Source organism: Bos taurus, chromosome 18 (genome assembly GCF_002263795.3).
Source record: "Bos taurus isolate L1 Dominette 01449 registration number 42190680 breed Hereford chromosome 18, ARS-UCD2.0, whole genome shotgun sequence".
In the NCBI taxonomy this organism is placed as follows: domain Eukaryota; kingdom Metazoa; phylum Chordata; class Mammalia; order Artiodactyla; family Bovidae; genus Bos; species Bos taurus.
Genome location: NC_037345.1, coordinates 46,321,419 through 46,330,824, shown reverse-complemented (window position 1 = coordinate 46,330,824; position 9,406 = coordinate 46,321,419). Strand labels below are relative to the sequence as shown.

The 9,406-nt window shown below is 42.8% G+C and overlaps 1 long non-coding RNA gene and 1 pseudogene across 1 annotated transcript; both read right to left on the bottom strand.

Annotated features, from left to right (window-relative positions):
- Positions 1-2,334: 2,334 nt before the first annotated feature.
- Positions 2,335-2,959, bottom strand: LOC787014 (probable hydrolase PNKD pseudogene; annotated as a pseudogene).
- Positions 2,960-4,521: 1,562 nt separating this feature from the next.
- LOC132342843 (uncharacterized) lies at positions 4,522-6,137 on the bottom strand. Its single transcript, XR_009491385.1, has 2 exons — positions 4,921-6,137; positions 4,522-4,718 (listed from the first exon to the last, which is right to left on the bottom strand). It is a non-coding gene; the product is annotated as an uncharacterized lncRNA (long non-coding RNA).
- Positions 6,138-9,406: the final 3,269 nt, after the last annotated feature.

Genomic DNA, 9,406 nt, shown 5'->3' with positions numbered 1-9,406 from the left:
ATAATGATCACTACACCATACATCCCAGAGGTGTTTCTCACCTCCTTCTCCAGCTCAGATGAGGGCAGCTCTCTCCTTCAAGCTTCTGAGGCCCCAAATCCCTCTTTTTCTCTTATACTCAGGCATCAGTAATCCTATTTACCTTACCTTTAAAATTCATCAAGGCTTTTCCTTTTCCACTTCCCTTACACTGCCCTGATATTCCATCACATCCCATCTAGACTTTCACAGCAATTTGCTACTGTTACATTTCCCCCACAGTCAGCTCCCCTCCAAAGTCATGGAGAGCCTGTTAATACCTGAGTCAGCTCTTGTCACTCATCTGTTTAAAGGCTGTTCATGTTACTCAGAGTAAAGTAAGCTCACTTCCATCTTATTTTCTGTTTCCTCCCTGATTTCTCTTTTAACCATTCCCTGTCTTCTGCCCTTTAGCTACACCTGGCCTCCTTAATATATCTCAGAAATATCAGACATGCTTCTCCCTCCAGACCTTTGAACTAGCATTTCATGTCCCTGGGATAAACTTCACTTAGATATCTGCTTAGTTTCCTCACTTAAGTCTTACAGGACTTAGGTCAAAAGTCAGATCTGGGGCTTCCCTGGTGGCCCAGGAGATAAGAATCCTCCTGCCAATGCAGGGGACACAGGTTCGATCCCTGGTCTGAGAAGATTCCACATGTCTCGGATCAACTAAGCCCATGTGCCACAACTACTGAGCCCACGCTCTAGAGCCTGTGCTCCACAACAAGAGAAGCCACGGCAATGAGAAGCCTGAGCACTGCAACTAGAGAGCAGTCCCTGCTCACTGCAACTAGAGGACGCCCATGTGCAGCAATGAAGAGCCAGCACAGCCAAAAATAAATAAAAGTCAGATCTTCATTGGAGCATTACCTGCCTCCCTATTTAAAATGACAGCCCCTCACTGTCATTTTGGTTGCCGTTTTGGTGATTGGTTACTTCCAATCACCCTTACTCTGCTTTATTTCTCCCCACAGTCCTCTTAATATTTCACTATTTACTATATTTATTACCTTTCACACCCCACAAGAACATGAGATCCATGAGGTAGGAGTTTTTTGGTTTGCTTTGTTGTGCCCTTTGCCTGGGGCAACAATTGATGCACAATAAAAATTTGCTGAATGAAAGAAGAAAGAACAACTCAACAGCCCTGTGTGGGGGTGAATCTGCCTTGCCCACTGGGCTGTGGGTTTCCTGAAAGCGGGGATGGGGTATGTCTTGGTCACAGCTGTGTTTCTAGCATCACCCAGCACAGAGCCAGGCATGGAGGGGATTGGGAGGTCCTATAGGAGGGTGACTGTATGTGCAAAATATTCCTGTGAGCAGATCTGTGAGAACCAGTGCTGGGTTTCCTCTTCAGTAAAGGTGGAAATGGGGGATATCTTCGGGACTTTCATAAGCACCTACAAGGATTCTTACCAGGAGGAGGAGAGAGCCCCACCTATTTTGGAGAGTGGAGATGTATGACATTACTTACTGCCGCATTGGCTTCCTTTGTGTTCCTTGAATTGCAAAGCTCATTCCAGCTTATGGACGTTTACACTTGCTAGTCCCACTCTGTGGGAACTCTGTTCTCACAGTTCTTGGAACAGCTGTTCACACTTTGGCTCAAGGAACATCTTAGAAAGGTGTGCACTGGGTATCCAGTGTGGGACTACATTTCCCAGAGGCCCTTGTTCCAGTTGAGGCCATGAAATTAGTTCTGTTGAATGGTCTGAGAGCAGATGTGATAGTTGGTACTTTATTTATTTATTTGATAGTTGGTACTTTACGGCCAAAGTTTTATTTAAAAATTATACTGATTAATTGAGGTATAAATGACAAAAATTATAATGTGGTTTAAAATGTACAACATGGTGATTTGCTATATGCATCATTGTGAAGTTATTACCACAACCAAGTTAAATATCATCACCTCACAGAGTTACCTTTGTTTTTGTCTGTTTTTGGTGAGAGTGCTTAAGAGCTACTCTCTTAGCAAATTTTAAGTATACAGTACAGTATTGTTAATCACAGTCACCTTGTCCTATGCTAAATTCTCAGACCTTATTCATCTTATAACTGAAGGTCTTTACCCTTTTACCAGCCTGTCCTCATATCCCCCACCCCCAGTCCCTGGCAACCACCATTCTACTTTCTGTTCTTATGAGTTTGAAAACAAATCTAAAAAAGATTCTACATATGAGTGATATCATAGAGTATTTGTTTTTCTCCACCTATTTCAGTTAGCATAATGCCATCAAGTTTAATTCATATTGTTGCAAATGGCAGGCCTTTGTATTTCTCATGGCTTAATAATATTCCTTTTTTTTTTTTTTTTTCCACTCAGACACGGTAACTTTATTTGCCTTTGGCTGGGTTTTCAGGAGGAATGGGGCTGGCAGGAGCCTGGGCTTCGTGCGCCCTCTGGTGGGCCTCAGAGGCAAGGACCAGAAAGGACTGGACAGTCTGCAGGCCACAGTCAATAGAGTTTAGGGGAGGGCTGCAGTGCTCCTCAGGACTGCACCCCCGACCCAGCTTCAGGAGATGGGGCATGACGGGAGGAGGCCCTGAACCTCTGGCTCTCATACTCGCCCGTGTTGGATGCCCGCATGTTCTGCCGAGCCTTCATCTGCTTCAAACGGTCCTTGTCCACTTCCCGCTTGGTGAGGATGAAGAGGAGGATACCACAGGGGAAGCCGATGGCCCAGGCTAGTCCCACAGCTTTCATGGGGTTCTTGCCCCTCTTTCTGGGGATGTATTCCAGCTCAGGGGAGAGGGGCTCAGGCTCCTCCTTGCACTCTGGGGAGCTGTGGCTTTGCAGTGCCCGACTCCTGTTCTGGGAAGCCTTGTTAGCAGTGGCTCCTGAGAGAATCCCCCGGAGGACGCGGGCATTTCTCGCCCCCCGGCCCTTCAGCGCCGTAGCAGCTACCACCGCCGCCATGTTCAGATCCCAATCCCCAATAATATTCCTTTGAATATAGATATCAAATCCTCTCTATCCCTTAATCTGTTGATGGACACTTAAGTTGTTTCCATATCTTGGCTGTTATGAATATGCTGCACTGAATGTGGGAGTCCAGATATTTCTTTTAGACAGTAATTTTATTTCCTTTGGATATACCCTCAAAAGTGAGATTACTGATTCATATGGTAGTTCTATTTTTAAATTTTTGTGAAGCCTCCATCCTGGTTTTCACAGTGGCTCTACAAACTTACTTTTCCATCAACAGTGCATAAGTGTTCACTTTCAAGTCAAGGCTTTAAAGAAACATGTGGCAGTTTTCCATTCTTATCTTCTGCCTGGACTCAAAGGATTCTGGATCCTTAGGGGATGGTGGAATCACCACATGGAAGGTTCCTGGGTCCCTTGACCACCTTGGCAGGTTCTGTGAGTGAGAAATAAATTCCTATTTTGTGAACTACTAAATGGTGGGGTTTATTTGTTACAGCTGCTAGCATGACCCTAAACAATATACCTTCTAGACTTTTGCTGTCTATCCCAGTGCGTCTCAAACTATTTGTGATTGTGGAATAGGACCTGTTTTTTTGTTTTTGTTTTTTTAATATCTCCCAATCTGTCATGGACTGGTCCTATGCCCTGCACAACGGGACAAGTCTATTTCAAATACTTGGATGCCGTAACAGGTCAAATTGCTGTAAGTCTGAAAGCGCCTACTGGCAATTTCCACACTTAGCTTATTGCAAACTATTAACAGTGGTAGACCACTATTATCACTGCCATAGCTTATTACCCTGTTTTATTTTTCTCTGCAACATTCACCATTCCCTGTAATTATTTGCTTCTATTTGTTTGTGGTTTTCTTCCCACTAGAATGTGGGGAAACTTCCCAGATGTAAGCTCTGTGTTGTGATTCTAGTACCTAGTACAGTGCTTGGTACATCATAAGTGCTCAGAATATTCAACTTACTCAACAGAATAAGTACTTGTTGAATGATGAATAAGCCTCATACTTGGTGGTTAGAGGGGAGAGGAGTTAATCTACCTATTACAGAAGCCCTACAATCAAAATTCCAAATTCCAATGAGTTCACTGACAGTTTCTGACTCCCAGGTTTTCTGGTGGACCACAGCACCCAACATGACCTCTTACAACCCACTTCCCTAGGCTTCCCCCGGTAGAGACTGGACCCTCTATTCTGTTATTGTCTGGTGATATGACTGTCTTTCAGCCTGGTTTATAAGTTCACAGGAGGTACCAGTGGTACTTAAGTGATGACTGCTCTGTCCCCAGAGTATGGCAATACATTCAAAGCCCTTGGTCAACATAAATAGATTTATGACACAAATACGTGAATATGGGCAGAGGAGAACAGTGTTCTACCCTGTCTCCCATGGTCCACATCTTGGCGGGGTCCCAGGATTGGTCTTGAGCTCGGGTCCAGTGGCCCTCCTCCCCCATCACGGTGCTGCCTCAGGTTGGCAACACTTGACCCACCAGACACTGAGGGGCAGGTGTCTCATTTGGCCCAAATGGATACTTAGAACCAAAGTAAGGAACAGTTTTGGATATATTTGGTGCTTTTTTTCCTCATGAGCTGGGGAGGAGGCTACCGAGAAAATAAGTCCGTCATGGAGAAAATCAAGATGATGAATATGATGATGCTTCCCATAACAATCCCCAGGACTGCAATGTAGAAGGTTTGGTGGGAGGTCTCGGCTGCCATGGCTCGATTATTCCATCTGTTGCAGTGCCTTGTCTGATTGGAGGTAATAAGTAGAACAGGAATAGATGGGCATAAAAAGGTTCTTGTATGGGAGAGGGGTGAGCCATGGGACTATAGGAACACAGGGTGGGGACCTAAACCCAGAGGCAGGAAACAAGGAAGAACTTGAGTCAGCGTTAGGGCCAGGATGGAGAGTAAGGGGGAAGGCAAGGATTGGCATGATTCAGATTCCCACCTGGATGGAGAAGATCACTGCCACAATTCCTACGGGAAAACACAGGAAGAGGGCCAAAATGGACAGGCACATATAGTCTTTGGGGGGCTTGGCACGCAAAATCTCAAAAGTCTGGGAGTAGGAAGTGAATTATGGTTCAGTATGGCTTCTGGGTTCTGACATCCCTCTGACCTCCTCCCTTTGACTCTCCTCCGTTCCTGTAAAGTCTTCACTGACACCCTTTAAAACTCTGACTCTATTTACTTCCTACTGTGTTCTCTCTAACCTCTTCCTATTCCTTTTAATACCTTCTCTGTCCTCTAGAACTGTCAGCCCCCCACTTCACCTCCATCCCCCCTACCCTATAATCCTGCTCAGTTCTCTGTAAGGCTTTCCCCATCTCCTGTAAACTCCTCACCATATTCTATAACTGCCTTTCAGATCCCAAGCACGTCTCACTTGGTCCTTCCATTGTCCCCACAAAATCATTTACCGACTCCAAGGACTCTCATTTGGCCTCCCTGAAAACTCAGCTGACACCTTAAGAGCATTTTCTTCCTATAAAACAAACCCTCATCATTTCCCAAGCAACCTTTTCTTTGTCTCTATTCACCACCCTACTAAGAAGATCCTCATTCAACACTTTAACACTCTGATTTTTCATGTGTAAAACCATCATTATGCTCCTGCAAAATTCTCAACTTATAAAAACTTCTAATGACCTTAGTGGCTCTCTCCTTGCTCCATTTTAATATTCCTCACTTTGTCCCTATGAATCTGTCATGGTCCTGTTATAAACCTTATTGTTCACCTACTAACTCCTCCCCACTCCACCCCCCACCCCGACCGCACCAATAACCTCTCACTCGGCTCCTCTAAGACCTTCTTTGAGCAACTATAAACTCTAAGTCCTCTCCTTGTCTATACATAGCCTCTTCTCTGTCCCCTTATAAAGACCTGCCACGTCGCCCTCTAATGCCCTCTCGCTAAGTCTGAAACCAGTTTCAATACCCTGTGAACTTCCTGTACACTTAATGACAGCAGCCTTCGGTTCTCCTAGACCCGTGCCTCCCTCTGAATACTTAATACCCTCCCTTCCCCTTATGAAACACTTTTTTGTCCCCTCATTCCCCTCAACCCATGCTGGCTTTCTTCCTCCCACCCTGTCCCCCCATAAATTCCCGCCCTGCCCCCTCAAACACCCCCATTAGGGCATCTGGATCTGGCTACATGGAACCTCTCCCTGACTCCATCCCTCCAGGTATTGCCATGGAGACCACGCAGGCTCCGCCTCTTACCCTGTACCTTCTCCTATTGGCTGATCGGAAGTTGCGTGTTGGGGTGGGAAACCAATGCTGATTGGTCTCGTAGAGTGCGGGTCTGTCCTAAACTCTCCCGTGATTGATCAATTTTAGGAGTTATTTTTACTGCAATTTAGTTTTTTGTTTGTTTGTTTTTGATGTTCTTTTAATTTTGTTTAGAGTTATTTATCTGTATTGGATACAAGCCCTTAGTCAGATATGCGATTTGCAATTATTATGTTTGGGTCTTTATCTTTTTATTTTTTGTCATTTGCAGTGCAAGAGTTTTTTTAATATTGATAGAGTGTATATATATATATATATATATATATTTTTTTTTTTTTTCTTTTAGGAACGTGCTTTGGTATCATGTTTAAGAACTCTTTGTCTAACCCAGTGTCAGAAATATTTTCTCCTATATTTTCTTCCAAATGTTTGATAGATTTACGTTATATATTTGATTGTTAATTTGAGACGTGTTATTTTCTAATATAATAAGCATCTGAGTATAATATGTTTACTTCTAAGCACTGCTTTAGCTGCATCCACATACACTTTTTTTTTGGCTGTTCTTGGTCTTCGTTCGTGCGTGGGCTTTTCTCTAGTTGCAGGGAGTCGGTCTACGCTCTAGTTGTGACCTGCAGGCTGCTCATTGCAATGGCTTCTCTTATTGCGGAGCACTGGCTCTAGGGCACATGGGCTCAGTAGTTGCGACTCTCTGGCTTAGTTGCTCTTCACCATGTAGGATCTTCTAGGATCAGGGATGGAACCCATGTCTCCTGCATTAGTGTGGGGATTCTTTACCGCTGAGCCACCAGGGAAGCCCTATACTACCTTTTTGATGTGTTAAATACATTTTCTAATTTCCCTTGCTTCATGAGTTATTTTGACTTGCAGGATTGATTTTCCAAGTGTTTGAAGATTTTCCTGTTAACTTTCAGTTATTTATTTCTGCATTACTTTTATTATGGTCAGCACATTAGTTTTCTATTTCTATATGACAAACCAACATACACTGAGTGGTTTAAAACAACAGCCGTATATTGGCTTACAGTTCTGAGGATGAGAAATCCAGGAATGGTGTGCCTGAGTTCCTTGCTCAGGCTCTCACAAGGCTGATATCAGCGTGTCTGCTGAAACGTCTCTTCTGTAGCTCTGGATACTCTTCCAAGCTCATGTGGTTGTGACCAAATTCAGTTCCCTGTGGCTTGGGGGCTGAGGCCATCCTCTTCCTTGCAGGCGAGCTGCCAGGATCTATTCTCAGCTTCTATAGTACACCTGCATTCCTTGGCATGTGGTCCTGTTCATCTTCAAAGCTGTGAACAGAGAATCTCCTTCCATCAAAATCACTCTTGTGCTTTGTGTCTGACTTCTGTCTCTTACCTCTAGACCCACGTTTAAATGCCTCATCATGTGTTTAGGCTAGGTCCATCCATATCATCTTCTTCTCTTAAGGTCAGCTGTACCAGAAAATCACAGGAGTGATATCCCATCATAGTCACAATCTCAGAGATTTTACAGGATTGCACACCAGGGGCTGGAGTTCTTTTGTGGTTGGGGGTGGGGCACATTAGAGTTTTACATACCACAGTCAGATAATACGATTTTGTATGATTTAAATTCTTTGAATTTGTTAGTTTTGTGATCAAAGATATGGTCTATCTTTGTAAAAATTTAAAAAATTTAAAAACAATTTTAAAGGTTTATTTCCACTGACAGTTATTACAAAATGTTTTCTGTATTCCTCATGCTGCACAATACATCCTTGAGCCTATTTTATGCTCAATAGTTTGCATTAATACCTGCCCTCATGACCTAATCACTTCCCAAAGGCTGTACATCTAAGTACCATAACACTGGGGATTAGGCTTCAAACATGTGAATTTTGGGAAGACATGAACATTTGATCTATAGCAAATCATCTCAAATTAATGATGTCAGCTTCCACTTTGAGTATCTGAAAAAAGGAGAGCAAATTACAATAAAACCAAGCAGAAGAGTAATTTCAACAAATGGTGTTGAAAAATTGGATATCCACGTGCAAAAGAATGAAGTACACCATACATCAAAATTAACTAAACTGGATCAAAGGACTAAACAGAAGATCTAAACCCACAAAATCCATAGAAACATCCGGGAAAGCTTAATGGCGCTGGACTTGGTAGTCATTTCTTGGGTATGACAACAAAAGAATAGGCAACAAAAACAAAAATAGATAAAATGGACTACATAAAAATAAAAAAACTAGTATGTATCATAGAACATTAACAGTGAAAATGCAACCTATGATGGAATGGGATTAAATGTTTGCCAATCATATATCTGATAAGGGGCTAATATCCAGAATATATAAAGAACCCCTACTACTCATAAAAACAAAATAATCTGATTAAAAATGGGCAAAGGACTAGATAATTTCTTCAAAGAAGATATGTAAAAGGCCAATAAGTATATGAAAATGTGCTCAACATCACCAGTCATTCCCTAATGCAAAATCATGATGATATATCTATCACCTCATATCCATCGGGATGATTACTATCAGAAAAACCTAGAAAATAACAAGTGAGGACAAGGTTGTGCAGAAATTGGAACCCCTATGCACTGTTGGTAGGGATACAAAATCGCACAGGTGCTATGGACAGCAGTACGGCAGTTCCTCAAAAATTAGAAGTTGAATTATTATATGATCCAACCATTTAACTTCTGGGTATATGTTCAAAAGAATTAAAAACACTCATGTTTTCAAAAGAATTTGCATACCCATGTTCATAACAACATTATTCACCATAGCTAAAAGGTGACAGCAACCCCAGTATACATTGATGGATGAATGGATAAACAAAATGTTGCATATATATATATATATATATAAAAGCACATATTTATAATACATGATAATATATGTGGGTGGCTCGGGGTAAAGAATCTGCCTGCAGTGCAGGAGCTGCCGGAGATGAGGGTTCAATCTCTGGGTGGGGAAGATCTGGAGCAGGGCATGGCAACTCACTCCAGTATTCTTGCCTGGAGAATCCCACAGACAGAAGAACCTGGTGCACTACAGTCCGTGGAGTCACAAAGAGTAAGAGACGACTGAAGCAGCTTAGCACACATGCATATACATACATGTATGTTTATATTGGGCTTCTCTGGTGGCTCAGATGGTAAAAAATCTACCTGCAATGCAGGACACTAGGGTTCAATCC